At 38.3% G+C, this 15,298-nt stretch overlaps 1 protein-coding gene across 6 annotated transcripts in view; it reads right to left on the bottom strand.

Annotated features, from left to right (window-relative positions):
* Nucleotides 1-15,298, bottom strand: part of Tpst (tyrosylprotein sulfotransferase) — a 72,976-nt gene that overhangs the window by 12,841 nt on the left and 44,837 nt on the right. For 4 of the 6 annotated variants that reach the window (XM_067357243.1, XM_012368783.2, XM_067357242.1 and 1 more), the window contains one exon: nt 8,055-8,160. The exons of the other annotated variants lie outside the window; for them this stretch is intronic. The gene's annotated coding sequence lies outside the window, so the exon portion shown is untranslated. The remainder of the gene's footprint in view (nt 1-8,054; nt 8,161-15,298) is intronic. 6 annotated transcript variants of the gene reach the window in all.

The raw sequence follows: 15,298 nt of genomic DNA, 5'->3' as shown, positions 1-15,298 counted from the left end.
AGACGACTGCTCCGGCTAGAACCGGAGAATTATTATCCGCTGGGATACTCCGCGGCAAGAAGCGTTCAAATGAAGTTTATCCACGCGATCTCGCAGCACAAATATAACCGATCGATTTCCCTCGCATTTGAAACGGAAGACTGCGTTTCGCGGAGTCTGGCGTCTCAGTCTAGAACTATTTTAGACGATCCATTATTCCCGACAGAATTCGCAACGGAATCCACTTACAAGGTGTCCCGAAATCGCCCGAAATGCTGCAGTGCACACCGCGCGCTATGATCCGAATTTCTAATGAATTATTAATGAATGTAATAATTCGTATTTACGCGCATTATCATATTTGTGATTTGAATTATGAATGGAAGTGGTTTTAGAATAATGCAATGTCTCCGGTAGCAACCTGGCGGGCGATGAGTAAGCGCGCAATCGATAATCGTAAAAAGAAATGACGGAAACGAGATCCACAGGCGATTTTGATGAAAATTACTCCAAGATTCTTAATCTCGATCAGGAAAATGGCGCTGCAAAAAAAACAGTCGGTTCATATAAAAGCTGCCCAATTTAATTTGTCGGTCACGTACTAAAAATAGATTTTTTTTATAACAAACCCGTCGTTTGCATGGCGATCGTTCTCGATTTATATCGAATGCCCGCGGGCAATGGCTCGTAACGAATTTTTAAACGGCTTTTTAAATAACCCACGTGTATTGCATTTCACTACGTTTCGCCCATTACTCCGACAAGCATAATTTATCGGCCGATGTGATCGAAATATCACAATAATCAGAGTCTTCAACAGACATTAATAGCGAGATCAAATTTTTTGTATTAAAGAAAAAAATAAAATAAAAACATACATAAATTTAATTAAATTAAAATAATTGAAAGTATTCAAAGATCGAAGAAGAAGAAGAGTTAAATTTTAGATAAACTTTAATTTATCCTGAAGAATAAGAACTCAGTAAATAACGACCTTAGTTATTTATAACTTTGGAGCTTAATTCATGAAAATGATTTAATCAGCTTTCATCTTCTAACTTAAGAGCTAGTGTTGTGACATTTTCACGAAGATAAACGAGAAATAATATTACGTGTCCATTTTCTGACGATAACGCGACATCCCTTATATCTGGGATTTGCATTTGAAAAGACCTTTCGGCAATGGATCAAGGCGAGCATTAAATAATGAGGAGAAAGAAACGAGGAAAACTCTCTTCAATTTCGAGTCAATTACGGAACTTTCTACATTTCTGCTAAAGATCGCGATAAGGGAAACAGAAAGCATCTAATGTAATTTTTCCAGTGGAGCGTAGGCGGGTGCAAGGCGTTTCGAAAAAATCAATAGTCTTCAGAAATATCTGTAGAGAAATATCTCTTATCGTACTTTTCGACGCTTCAGGATATTAGAAACGTGCGTGGATTGCGACGACGGGAGGCGGAAATGGCCAGCGGGCTCTCGATACTCGGATCGAGAATGCCTTGAAACCGAAGCAGACCAGAGAAGAGAGGCGGAGAAATAGATTTAACCTCCTTGCACGCCGAACTGCAGGCTCCCGTCTAAAGCTATAACTTCCGCGGTTGCGAAACAGGAAATTCAATGAATAAACATTTACAGAATATTATCATGTTCCATAGTCAATGCGTTTGCACAACAATTGTTGTCGTCATTGTTATTATTGTTATTTTAAGTATTGATATTCGACCACTTTCCTTGACAATCATAAATAGCAAAACGCAAGATGAGAGAGAACGAAAATTCACCAATATCACTAAATAATATTCTCCAAAATTATATTTTCTGTCCTTTCTGTCTCGCAATCTTTTGGAATTTTCTCTCCGCGTAAATTCAATCTTCGATTCTGGCAATTTTCTTTACAGAGACGAAATAAATCAAGAAAATTTCGTGAAAATATACTTGTTTTCGACAAGTTGATTTATATTTCGTCGAAAACGTCCGCGGAAAACGATGATGTTGCATTTTACGACCGTAAATTTCTTTTACCGTTGCATCGCACAGAGATTGCGCGCGGTATTCTTTCGAACGCACTGGCTTTTACGTCCTTTTGCTTTCGCTTTTGTCGAGTATCGTGCCCACGATGTAACCTACATTCGGCGAGAAGCGAGCGATAAAATACGTGGTTGCAGTGCGTACGTATGTATGCACTTTGCATCTCCATAACACCGGAGCGAGAGATGCGGAAGAGAAACGAGGGTAGCGTTGCATAAAGCAATGCACCTGATAAGTTTTACTCTATTTAATGTATGTGGCACGACCGACGCACTTGTCGTCGCGGCAGTTCTCACTTTTACCAGTTTTTACGACCGAAACGAGGAAACCGAGTTTAATTTATCCTGGCGTTATCGAGAGAGGGATGGAGTTCGGAGTGCAAACAGCGTTAAAATTATTAAACTTCCTATTCCCTGGTTTCTGATCTCTCTCTAAATAAAATAATTTTTCAAGATAAAATATTAAATATACCGTTCTCTTTTCAGAAAAAATTTTTCAGTCCAACGAATGATTTAATTATGTATGTATATACTCAGAATAATGGACTCTATTACACAAAATATATTAATTAAAGAATGAAAAAATAGTTCTTCATATACGAGACAACAAATGTAACTAGATATAAAATATCGTACACAAATGTAATTTACAAAAAGTAATTACTTCGTTGAAAATGCAAAAGTTGGTTATTATTTCGAAGTATATATTCGCTTAAATGTGTACTGTCGTACATTCGCATGAGTACGTCGCACGATATTTTCCACGGGCGACCTTTCGGTCCGGAGAACAGTCAAAAATATATAGAAACGTCCCCAAATCCCCGTCGCAGAAACGAGGGGCAAAAGGATAAACGCGATCCAAACGCGTTCCCAAGCTTTGCACAGAAGCACTCAATTTTTCAATACCGCTCCTCCTATTCGCGTATTTGTATTGGCATCGTTTCTTTTTGTTGTCGTTCGCGGCCGCTTTTATACGCTAGACAGTCCCTCTACCGAGAAATAAACAGAATATCGTTGGAAAGAGGGCGAAGTAATTAGAGACCGTTCGCATCCAAAGCCCAGCTGTGTTCGAAGCGAGAGAGCGCCTTTATAAAATCGGCTTTAAAAAAAAAAAGAGCGCATAAAGTCGATAAAGATAAAAAAAATATGCACATAATACCCTTGCATTTTTTTATTCAAATGTGCCTTTTATACTTGCTTCGTCGGAACGAGACACAATGAGCATGTGATAACGAAAAATTACATCAATCCTCGCGAAATTATTTATTAATCTTGGCATTCGCAATTATTTTAATGAAATTTTAACTTGAGTAATGTAGCTAAAAAGATATTATTGACTTAATTAATATTGTCATTATTCCATTTGATTTATATTTTATTAACTTCAATTTAGTACAATTTAATTTAATAAACTTCTATTAAACAAATATTGCAAAATATTTCAATTAAAAATTTTGCCGCGGAAAAATCCAAAGATGTGCAAATAAAGAATATGTAAATATTCAGTATTTAAAATTTGTTATTTGTTATTAATAAAATGTATACGATAAAAATACTGATCACATTTGTATTAGCACTCCAGACATTAAAATGATTATGTAATAACGACGCGATTCCTATTTCGACAACAAAGCGAAAGAAATGGGAAATCGATGCTATCGCGAAACAGCGAGGAATCTTTTGCTATTTGTGGAAAAGAAGGGGAGTGGGAAATCGGCTGCATGCAGCTGATAATATTCAGATACTTTGCGCAGTTTCTTCTTGCCGATCCGATAGTCAGACTACATCAGTCTGCTAAAACGTAATAAATCCTTTCTGAGACCTATTAGCTTTAAAAAAAAAAAACCTTTTCACGACTTCTGAATGCGCTTTCGTTACTCCTTGAAACTCGCGATACAAAAGAATTACGACATAAACCTATCAACTAATTCATCATCTACAAAGACAAACAGACATAAATTTATTTCATGAATTTCAAAGTTATGATTAAGTTTCGGAGATTAATGTTTCAGTTTAAGGGTTAATACTCCGATGTTCGCGCAAGTTGGAGCACCCGCATAACACACGATATCTGTGGGATATCCTGACTTGATCCCAATTTATAGGATATATCCGGAGAATATCACGCGAGTATAGTATTATCCGCGACTTTTTCGTTAAGAAAAACTGTGCGCCGAGCAATCCACAGTTAAAAGAACACCTGCACATTTTTCGAGGAAATTCGTAACCAGATTTTAATTTAAAAACTGAAATTACTTTTATTTCATTAATTAAAAAACAGACTGTTCTTGAAGTCGCGTATAATCCCGTTATCAGCGGCCAATCAGATTTTTGCCGAGAAAAAATTGACTCCAAACTGGCGACAGAATCTGCGGTCGTTAAGCCTCGACGCGATAGTGTTGCTGAATCGCTGTAATACCGAGTGTCGCCTCTCGCCTTTAATACCCCGAGAGTAGAGAAAGAGAGAGAGAGAGAGAGAGAGAGAGAGAGAGAAAAGAGAGAGAAAGAGAAGAAAGAGAGAGAGAGACGGAAGAATTGAAGAGATACGAAAATGCGTCGCGACGCGACGCGAAATCCCTTAATCGTCTTTTTTAATGCGCATTCGCACGTAATCGAGCGGAAATTAAACGCAAAGAGTTCGTCCGTTCGCGTTACACTCGCCCGCTTTTAACGAAAAGTGCTTTCGACCGGCGCGAGCTTAGTCAATTATGTTTTCAGTTGTAGCGAGAGAAAGACAGGGAGAAAGGACCGATGAGAGTATATTGGATGCTGCAACGGAAATCGGCTTAAGCATTAGCTGCATTTTAATTGTGCCGAGCTATCGAGCGCGTCCTGTTTCGCTGCACTTTTATTTTCTAAAAAGAAAAAAAAAAAAGAGCCAAAAGCTCCGACAGAAGCGTATTTAAAAATACGACAGCTGATTGTTTAATTTGCGGAGTGAATTTAAAGTCCTCTGCTACAATTTTCGAATCTTTTGAAGAATATAAATAATCAGAAATAAGCAGCGTATTATGATTTTAATTTCCTTTCATCTTTGGCGTATCAATTTTCCTGTCGGCGTGTCAAAAACCAACCTATTCACCCTTCGTTCTTCATCGTTCTTCATCGCTTCAAAAGAGCACCCTTGAATCATGAGTGACGAGAAAACGTAAGTTCCGCTTTGGTTTCGCGAGATCGATGGTTATCGCATTGCGTTGTATGGCAAATCGGCTGCGTGTCCGATTTGCCGTACAACGCGATACGATGGACAGCCATCGATTTCGCATCCATCGAGGATCGACCGCGTGCTTTATGGTACGTCGCGGAATTCTCGCGAGGAATATCCGGACTCCGTGTGTGTGTCGGAACAGTCGCCATAAATAGGGATTCCCGTCGCTGGCTCGATCTCTCGCCGGAGAATAACGTTACCCCTTTATTGTTCCCCTCATGATTCTTCCCGTGAGCAGCGCTGAATTGTTTATCGGTCCTTTCTCGCGAAACGTAACAAGAAGTCGTTGCGAATTTACCGTCTGCTCGAGGGAGCTCGGTAGATTTGTCGCTTAATAATTCAACGACACTTGACAGCCATTTTGGCAGATTTTTTCCGGACTTTTACCGCTATTCAAGTAAACATTACTTTCTTAACCTTAAAGACGAATTCGTTTACTCATTTTGTTCGACTAAACACTTTTCGACTAAAATAATAATGTGTGTTGAGCGCCATGACTCGTGCTACCATAAATTGCTACTACAAAACGAAACTTTCCACAGTACATCATTGAAACTAATAGAAAACTTTTGAGAAAATGTGTTCGCGGAGTATATATAACTTTTTAAAACTGAAGGTTGTGGTGCGACCTCGCTCCGTTCGATTACACGAGCGTCGAGTATCATTAAGGGATGCGTCAGTAGCGAGACATTCTCTATATTACATTATCGATCAGCGAATGTGCCGCTTATCGACTTATCGATCCGGATGCGATCAAACGAGAGGTAAAACAAGGGTACGGATAGCGCTTTAAGGAGGGCAACGGCACCGTCGTCGATGAATAATTCAGCCGTTGATTCGCACGAGTCAGTGGAAACGTCGGACTCGATTTCGACATCAAGTTCTTCCGTTCGCCGACGGCGTTGATCGTGCGCTTGAAATGAGCTTCCGCTCTCGTGATTCGACTCTCTTCCGCGATGAATAAATAATACAGAGTACCAGAAAGTCACTAAGCCATTTTTAATTGCAGAAAGACGAAATTCAAACTTTATCAAATTTGTTCTTATATAATATTTATATAAGAATGTTCTTATTAATATTTATCAATGATAAAATTATAACAAATATCATATTAAAAAAAAGAAGTTATTTTGCTATCCAATAATAAATATAATAAATCTACAGTTTTATTCCGGAGAAATTCACAGTCGAAGAGAAATACTGTGGTCTGAAATATCCAGTATATGACAGGCGTTGGCGACACGACACCCGTCGCGGAAATTAAAATTTTCATTTCCGGTTGATCAAGATCCCACGAGTATACTTGTCTCTTGTGCCGACGCGCATTGCATATTTCAACGAATTTAGCGGTGTCGATATAACACGATATTTCGAGTGCCAAACGAGCGCTCGCGCAGAGTTTTAACGCGTTGAGTTAATTAGAACCTGACGATACCGCCAACGCAATAACGAGCTGTGTTGCTGGACCAAATTATTCTTTATTCTTTAGAAATTTTATTTTTATTTATTCTTTAGAAATTTAATTATATCTTATAGGCATTATTTTCAATTTTTTAATTAAGTTCAAATCGATTTTTCCTCGCGTCGAAATTTTATCGTTTATCGCGCGGTTTCAATTTTCAATATTGCACTTTTAACTTTTCGCGATACATCACTCGTTGAAGACTTAGCCCGAAGAAACGTGTCTAACAAGAAAGCAGATGTAAATTCACTTTGTTAATAAGCTCAACAGGTGCGTAGAGAACGAATATCAGCCGTAGATTGAAGTCCTTTACTTCGCGGCTGCTTGACAACGGCACGCGCACGCGTCTGCCATAAACGAAAAACCCGATGAAAATCCGATTACACGCGCACCTTTATATATATGCCAGTCGTAAAATCAAATCGATTTATATTGCAACATAAAGGCAGGTAAAAAAAGGAACAAGAGTAGGCGGGAAATTAAAAAAGCGAGCAAAAAAAGAAATTTAACGGAAGTAAGAACGGAGAAATAGAAGGCAAGAGAAAAGAATGCTTTTGCGCCGTTTGCCAGACGAAACTCGGCTACATTTAGAAGCAGGATAGAAAGAACAGAAATTTCATCGAGAACGCTTTGATGAAAATGCGTTCGGCATGCGGAGATTTTTTTCCTTCGATGAATCCCGAGAGTTTCGCGTTGCGATAAAGCGCGAGTAAAGTTGTATACTAATTCGATTCGAACGAAAATGTAGCCAAAAATAATTCAATTAGAAGTAAGCGCTTGTTTCAAAGTAGGAATTTTCCTCCCATTCCTTCTGCATTATTTTATCATAAATCTTAAATTGTTTCGGAAGGAGATACAGTCCGAAATCCTGTCGTCAAAATTGCAGGCGTAAAAAATTTTCTGATAAGCTTTGCTAGTTTTGTGTTATAGAATATAGAATTGCTTGTAAATTTGTGAGAGGACTTTGGACTTATCCTGTATGTATATTAACTCGCAAGACTATTTTTCATTGTTATAGTACCGTGATGGACAACTAAGTTAATATTTTTAATTACTGCTCACTTAAAAGCAATCAAAAGTTTTGATTGCAATCTTAAAAGTGAAGTATAAGTGCACTCTCTCAAAAGTGAAGTATAAGTGCACTCTCTCAAAAGTGAAGTATAAAAATAAATAAAAATAATGTCAAACTGGAAAGAAAAGAAATATGTATTTAATAAAATATTTATTTATCAAAATAAAAAGGCAAAAGGATATATCTTAAATGTTATTCGGATGGCGGTTTCACCGGAAACCAAAATAGCTTCTTGCGAATTAATCCTTAAGGATTCCGAGCCGAAACTAGTTCGCTTACTCTAATAACGTTTTGGTCACACTTACCGCACTTCGTCCAGTTTGACCACCAGGCCTGGATTGGTCCTGGAATAGTTGGTAATCGGGAGACAACGGCAAACAACGGTGATCCCGTCGCGAGAAGCGGCGCAACCTGGCGAGAGATTTAATTGGCCGTTAAACGATCGTTCACTCGGGTTTCGAGAGCTGGTATGACTCTCCTTCTCTCCATCTCTTCGTTCAATTAACACTAATTACTCTTAACCATGGTAATAACCGATATATATCGAACAGGCGCGATAATTGTCCTCGATAAATCGATAAGCTGTAACACGAAACATGTAGACGCAAAATCTTTAATAAATCAACCAGCAAGTAAATTCTCACTTTCGATGTCAAAATCAAATTATCTTGATTAATATGTGAAATTAGAAACTCACACAATCTCACATAATTTTGGTTTAAAATATTAGACAATTTATCTTTTTTCATCAACAATATTTGCAATTTTTTCAGCGCGTTATTCTAATTAATCAATAATTAAACAAAGAATTCAAAGGTGAAACTTTTCTGATATATTTTGAAAAGCCATGATATCGACTGATATCGTGTAATTTTGAACATTTGGTAAATAATTTTCTGGCAGCGATCGTAAATGTGAATATTGGATCTTATGGAGAGTATCGTGTTTTGGAACACGGATGCATTATTACGTTTCGGACGCAAACAACTGGTCTGTTCGACCGGAGCCCATCGAATGCTGCCGCGACTAATTAACAAACATTGCACGCACAACGTGGTATTCTGCGATCGCGAACAATGTCGAAATAATTAGCGGATAGCACGACGTATCAGGGAACAAACGTTTGTTGAAACGAGACAAGTGACCCTTCCAAATCACATCTTTGCCGTGCAATCGCTATCGCATTTTTATTACGGAAAATGGAGCGGAAAAGTTTAGGTTTTTTTTTCGCCTATGCAATGCTTAATTACCCTTGCAGTTTCGTGGATCGTATTTTACATTTTTCAAATGCTGACTCTTTATCATGAATAAAAATGTAAAATTTGAATATATTAGCTTTGTAGTACATTAGCTTTGTCGTGACACAGCCGGATATGCATCGAGGGAAAATTTTTCTTGCTCGCGACAGTTTTTTCAACAAGTAATTAATATACAGCGCTGTGCCAGTAAACAAACATGCTCGTCAGACACACACAAGACGTCTTCAAGTCTTTTGAAAAAAGGTTACATAACGGATATGAATACAAAAATATAAATGTTATAAGAGCGCTGTAAAAGAATGCGACATGAAACAGCTGCACAGTTTATTAAACTATAAAAAATCCGCTCTCCAACTATCAGTTTAAATGCGAACACGCGTCAAATCACTCCAAAGAAATATAACTCTAAATGAAACATAGCTATATAAAATCTATTATGCGCTTGCGAGACTCCAGTCTCTTGTTCGTCGCTTTATAATATTTCTCTTATAATAGCTCTTCTTTACGAGCGTGGATAATATTGCAGTAGATCGTTTATGTTGGCTTATAACTTACCGGAAAGTGCTGTTTTGAGGATCGAATGCATTCCACCGCGATGGATGGGAAGGAAGAAGCGAGATAGCAGACAACTTATTAAATTCTCTACGATAGCGAAATGCATACAGCAAAGCGAACACAGCCACTCACCGGGCTTGACTTAATAACTCTCTTTTATACACCGTGTCCTAGATCACGAGTCACTTTTCATCTCTGAATTCTTTGACCAATTTCAAGTCGATTTTCCCCCGGCAAAAACGTCGAGTGACGTCATTGTTCGTCGCGAGTTCTAAAATTTATTACAATCAAATCGTTTTTAATATACCACGTTCTGTCGAGAGTGTTGTTTTTGCAGTAGTAATCAATACTGAAACAATTAATTTAAAAAAATGATTTGCTTTTTGGTAAAAAATTTTCCAGCAGAATTTAATAAACTATTCGATGAAAGCGTAATTGAAAGAAAATGTGTCCTGCTCCCACATTATCATTTCGACTGTTTTTTTATGTTACGCATGTCATAAAAAGTAGGATTTAAACTTCATTTAAAAAAAGCTTTACGCTACGAGAGCATAGAATATCGTGCTGCCGCCGATAAGCGCGCGGCGCGGTAGCTTTCTAAAAGCTGTTTGCGCGCGTGGATATATGCGAAGGGCTAAAAGTATCCATATAAACCAGATGAAGCTGAAAAGTGTGCTATAAAATGTACGTACACAGAGTGTCCCAAAGTCACTAGAGATAGATAGACAATTTGGAGGCGATTTTCTGATGCTCAAAATTTAACTTTTCTTAAGATATGTACTCCTTTAAATTTCAACATCAAATTCATACACTTGTAATTCCTTGATAATGCATTTAAAAGAACCAAAAAATACAATAAAATTCTTAAAGATTTAAGATATGATTTAACTATCAATACATAAGAAAAGGCAACAAGAGCCACTGCTGGATATTCGTGCAGAAAAACATGCAAGTACATTACATACGTAATAGACTTTAGTCTTGCTTCTATTTATGTCATTCTTAATAATTTTATTCTGGATAAATTAGTAACATTGTATCAATTCGATATATTTCAGCGGACAGTAATCAGACTGATAATACAAGACCAACACATTTATAATTACGCTATAAATGTCTTTTTTAAGTATTATTGACATAAACTCATTAATTATTAAATTTGTATTGCAAACATCAATATTTTACACTGAGAATGACCTGATATTCATGCCGAAACGTTTATTATTATTTGTATTTGAAATATGTGTTTTTCTGCACAAACATCCAGCAGTGGCGCTTGTTGTATATTGATTGCCTCTTCTTATATATTGATAGAAAAAATACATTTTATCGTCTATTTTCTGTATTAAAAATTCAAGTGTCCAATTTTCTAATTAATTAAATTTTATGTGATAGAAGAAAATTTCATTTTGCTCATAAATTCCAGGTTGAACAGTCATCATTGTGAAAGTATAAGACATAATATAGACGTTATTTTAAGATTTTGCTAAAACAACAGTGTGAATCACAGTACGAAAATGTGAAAAGACTGTATTAGTCTGAAAATAAACTGGTATATTTTCTACGTAAATGACTATGTTATTAAATTCTTGGCGCCCCAGCTTTCCACTTCACGTCCTCAGCCTGTCACGGCAAATTTCCGAACCCTTTGTGGGTTCCAACGCAGAGGCGCAACAAGGGGATAAAGGAAAATGTAAAAAGAACGCGTAAAATCTAAAATGTGATAGTAGTTTTCTAACATATATAACGGCGCCGCTGTGCCAAAAAGGGCAGCTGCTCTACAGATGTGATAAAGTCATCGGCACCATGCGACCGTCCGCGAGAGTAAATAACGAAGCTGGCGATATCAACTTGCCGTGACTCAATGAACCGCAAAAAATAGAGAGGACACTTTTTTCCAAAATTAACGTTGAAAATCACTCAAACGGATACCGTTTAATATTACGTTGTCGAAGAAAAAGAGATGAATAAAGTGAAAATATCATTTTAGATATTACACGAATTAATAAATGCATGTTTCTCGTTAAAACAGAGTACATCGCGAAGCGCAGAAGTTATTTTATACTGTAAAAAAAATATACAAGATACTATTCGCGCGCGCGCGCGCGCGCGCTCGAAGTATACTGGCCTTTTACGAGTAACGTGGCCGATACCGGAGTATGCAATGGATACTAAAGGAAAATACAGGAAAGTAACTGCAGCGGTTACAGACTTTCAAATATCGCGGAAAATATTTTTTAAAGAACCCTTTTGTGACTAACAGAGAATATCGACTTATACCAACTTTAATTGACACTAAAGAAAAATATACTCGCGAGCAAACGTTCTTAGATTAAAGACAAGGGCCTTTATCGACCAAAACTAAATAATCTGAAAACGGCTGCCGTAATTAAAAGAGACTCACTCGACTCGAACTGAGACACTCCGTTAGTTCGTCAACCACCGACCGACTCGAAATTCTTCACTTTTATAATTGCCTTTACTCGTTCAAAGTTAAGGCGACGAAACTCGAAGCGATGACAGTAAACACAATGTTACGAACTATGAGAACCGAACGCTTATAAAATAATGCAATATCTGTTGAAGTTATTTTTCATTACATTTGATTTATACTCGCGCATTATTACTCTTTGCTATTTATTTAATTAAATTACTCATTGAATTCTTCATATAATTATTTCACTAAATGTTATTATTTCATTAAATTCTATAATTTCAATAATTAAAATTAGGGCCACAATTTGCGGCGCACCCCGTACACACTCTCGTACACACGCATATCGCGTATGCATGATAAAAGCTTTCGCGAATTAATATCGCACGCGCGTCCATTTGTGTCATTGCCAGCGAATAAAATGGCTAGAAATTAAAGATAAAACAAGATCACCGATAAACAGTGATTGTTTTCACAATTCGTTGGCTGCCAAGTTGTCACTTGTTTAAAAAAAGCGAGAAAAATCGACTAAAGGAATTATGAAAAAATCCAGTAATTCCAACAATCGTCGGGATTTCATAAATTATATTTTATTTTTAATTAGCGTCAATTTCGGAAATCATTGAGTTAAATATTGAAAAAAAACCATCATTAGGTGAAAGAAGTGGATAAAAATTATTTTAGCTTTTCCGAATGAAAATTCGGTTTTTTAGTTTCAGTTTGAAGGTATTTCATGTGTTTGGTGTAGCCGCGCGTATACAAATTTACAACACGAACGTTTGCATCCTCGGGGGAAATTACACTCGCGGCGGTACGATAAACTTCGAGCGAAACGCTAATTATTACCCGGAAAGGCAATCTATCCGCTTGTGTAAAAGTCGTATCGATTACTATGGAAGATACGCCAGATATACGAAAATTCTCGATATCTCGCCTCGTTATATGAAACGAAAACGTACATATATCCAATTTGAACAACAAAAAAAAAAAAAAAAAAAAAAAAAAAAAAAAAAAAAAAACCCGCGAGACACGATCGATCTGCGCGTCCAACGGTGAAAATATCGTATATGAGAAAACGCGTTACTTTATCATAAAATTTTAATATTATTGCTGACTGAAATTCGACCGAATTATAAATAATTTCCGTATCAAATAAATCTGCATTCAACGCGGATCGCTATTGTGCTCGCGAGATAACACGAACGGGAAATAACAAATAGCATACGCGATATCGCCTCGCGAACAAATTCGTTATAAAATTCGCCGGTTTCTCTTCTTTGAAATCGTTAGTAGTTACAGCGCCGCGTAATATGAAGCCCCTCAATGCGCTGCGCCGAGAATCGCCACGGACGCATTACGGCCCGCGTTACGGCGATAACGTAAATGATTTATTCAGAATAATCGAAGCCGCACATATCTCGCGCGATGGTTACTGGATACGGTGCTGGATTACAGTAGCGTATTTCCCAAAAGACACGCGGCGGTGTACACCAATGCGAACGGCCGGCCGCAATCCCACGGGAAATGCGGATTGAATTGTTGATGTTGAATAATATCCACCGACGCGCTGTTATCGAAAAGCGATAACAACAATGTGCGATATAACAGTTAATTCTGAATATAGACTTCAGATGTGGTGCGCGGTGGCCAGCGTACCGGCCACCTTTTTCGTGCCGCCGATTAATTTAATTCCTCTCCGCGACCCTCCCGCGCGCCGCGACAATTGTGCTGGGACTTTCGTTTGTCTTTATGAATTACGATCTCGCTTATGACCCTTTGCGGGAACGGCAATCGGATCGAACTGCAAAAAGTCAGCTTCGATCGCACAGACATTTATCTAAATTGTTAATTGAAAAGAAAATGGATGTGGGATACGCTGCGTAAATAATAACGCGGGGGGCGTGAAAGCGCCGTGGAAACGATTGAAACGTACAGGAGCGCGTCTTACGTGAGTGCGCGCACAGATTGATACCGCTGTCTTTTCCCAGAACGCCGTGTCGAATCGATCGTCGGAGAAGAGAAATGGAATCGCGCGAATTATTTCCCCGGCCACGTACCGTCGGGATTGGATGCTAATGTATTTGTGCTTCTCATTAGGAGCTTCACGATTCAATTAGCGTGAGCCGCCCGCCATCGTATCCGTTCGCACGAGAACGAGGGAATGACGGAGGATATAACGGAGAGAACGAAGTGGAGAGCCGTTCGGAAAAACGTTTATCGCGCGTATGTGTAAGAAGAATATTTTCCCACCACATTTACGGGTCCTCATTAGTTCAATTTTTCGGCATTAAGTGAGTTATTTGAAATGGAATTAATACTTTTAGCGTAATTTATACTCGAACAATCGAGCAATACCGAGCGTGAAACGCATGAAAAAGCAAACACTCGCGCTATTTTGCATGCGGCGTTTCGCATTTAACGATTGTGTCGCGAGTTCGAACGCGATCGTATCTGGCAGATGTAATTTTTAACGCTCTTATCGCGACGTCGCGCCATTTGTCGATTATTAATTTTGCGCCCGACACCGCCGGCGGCGATGTCGTAACTAAATTAATTACGCGAGCGCTTGTTTCGCCGAACGATTACAATGTTTCCCCGCGCGCGCGCGCGCGTCGTTAAAATACGCTCGCTCGTGAAATGAGAAACGAGAATCGATGCGACGCAAAGTTACCCGGGGACTCGCTACTTCCCGACCGCGTTTGCATTGTAATGGAAATATCTGCAAACCGGGAATTGAAACCGTTATAATTTCTTCGAGTGTAGAGTATGTTTTCTTGCGGAAATGGAAACGCGCGCGCACGACGAACATCGCTGTAAGGCGATCGTTTCTCCCCGTATCTCGGCAACGTCGATAATTAAACTCGAAATTAGACACCGGTTCTGATTCTCGCCGCGAATATCGAAATGCCGCATATGAAATATCGTATTTCGAAAGTTTCACCGAACGCTCTTTTTATAAAGCTAACGTCTTCTGTTTTAATCAGGTATTACATGTCGCGCCAAGGTAACGTGATTCTATTATTAAAGTGCACTGCGGTTTTCGCAGAATGTTCGCGATAAATTAGTGGAACATACGAAACGAACAAATAACTATGCAGTAAGCAATTAACGAATAGACATTGTGATAATTCTTCTCGCAGTACGCGTTTCATTATATTCGCAAGTTTCGGAACTTGGTTTTTCAACTCCAATTTCGCGTGGCTCACGTCACGTCGTGTCGCGTCGCGAATTTTTCAACGAGTTCATCCGGTAATTTCGTCACTACGTAGTTCTCGTCTAACGAAAAAGTTACCCTTAAAGT

This window comes from Linepithema humile, chromosome 6, assembly GCF_040581485.1.
Source record: "Linepithema humile isolate Giens D197 chromosome 6, Lhum_UNIL_v1.0, whole genome shotgun sequence".
Taxonomy (NCBI): domain Eukaryota; kingdom Metazoa; phylum Arthropoda; class Insecta; order Hymenoptera; family Formicidae; genus Linepithema; species Linepithema humile.
Note: the sequence above shows the minus strand (reverse complement) of the source record. Positions and strands in the feature narration are given on the sequence as shown.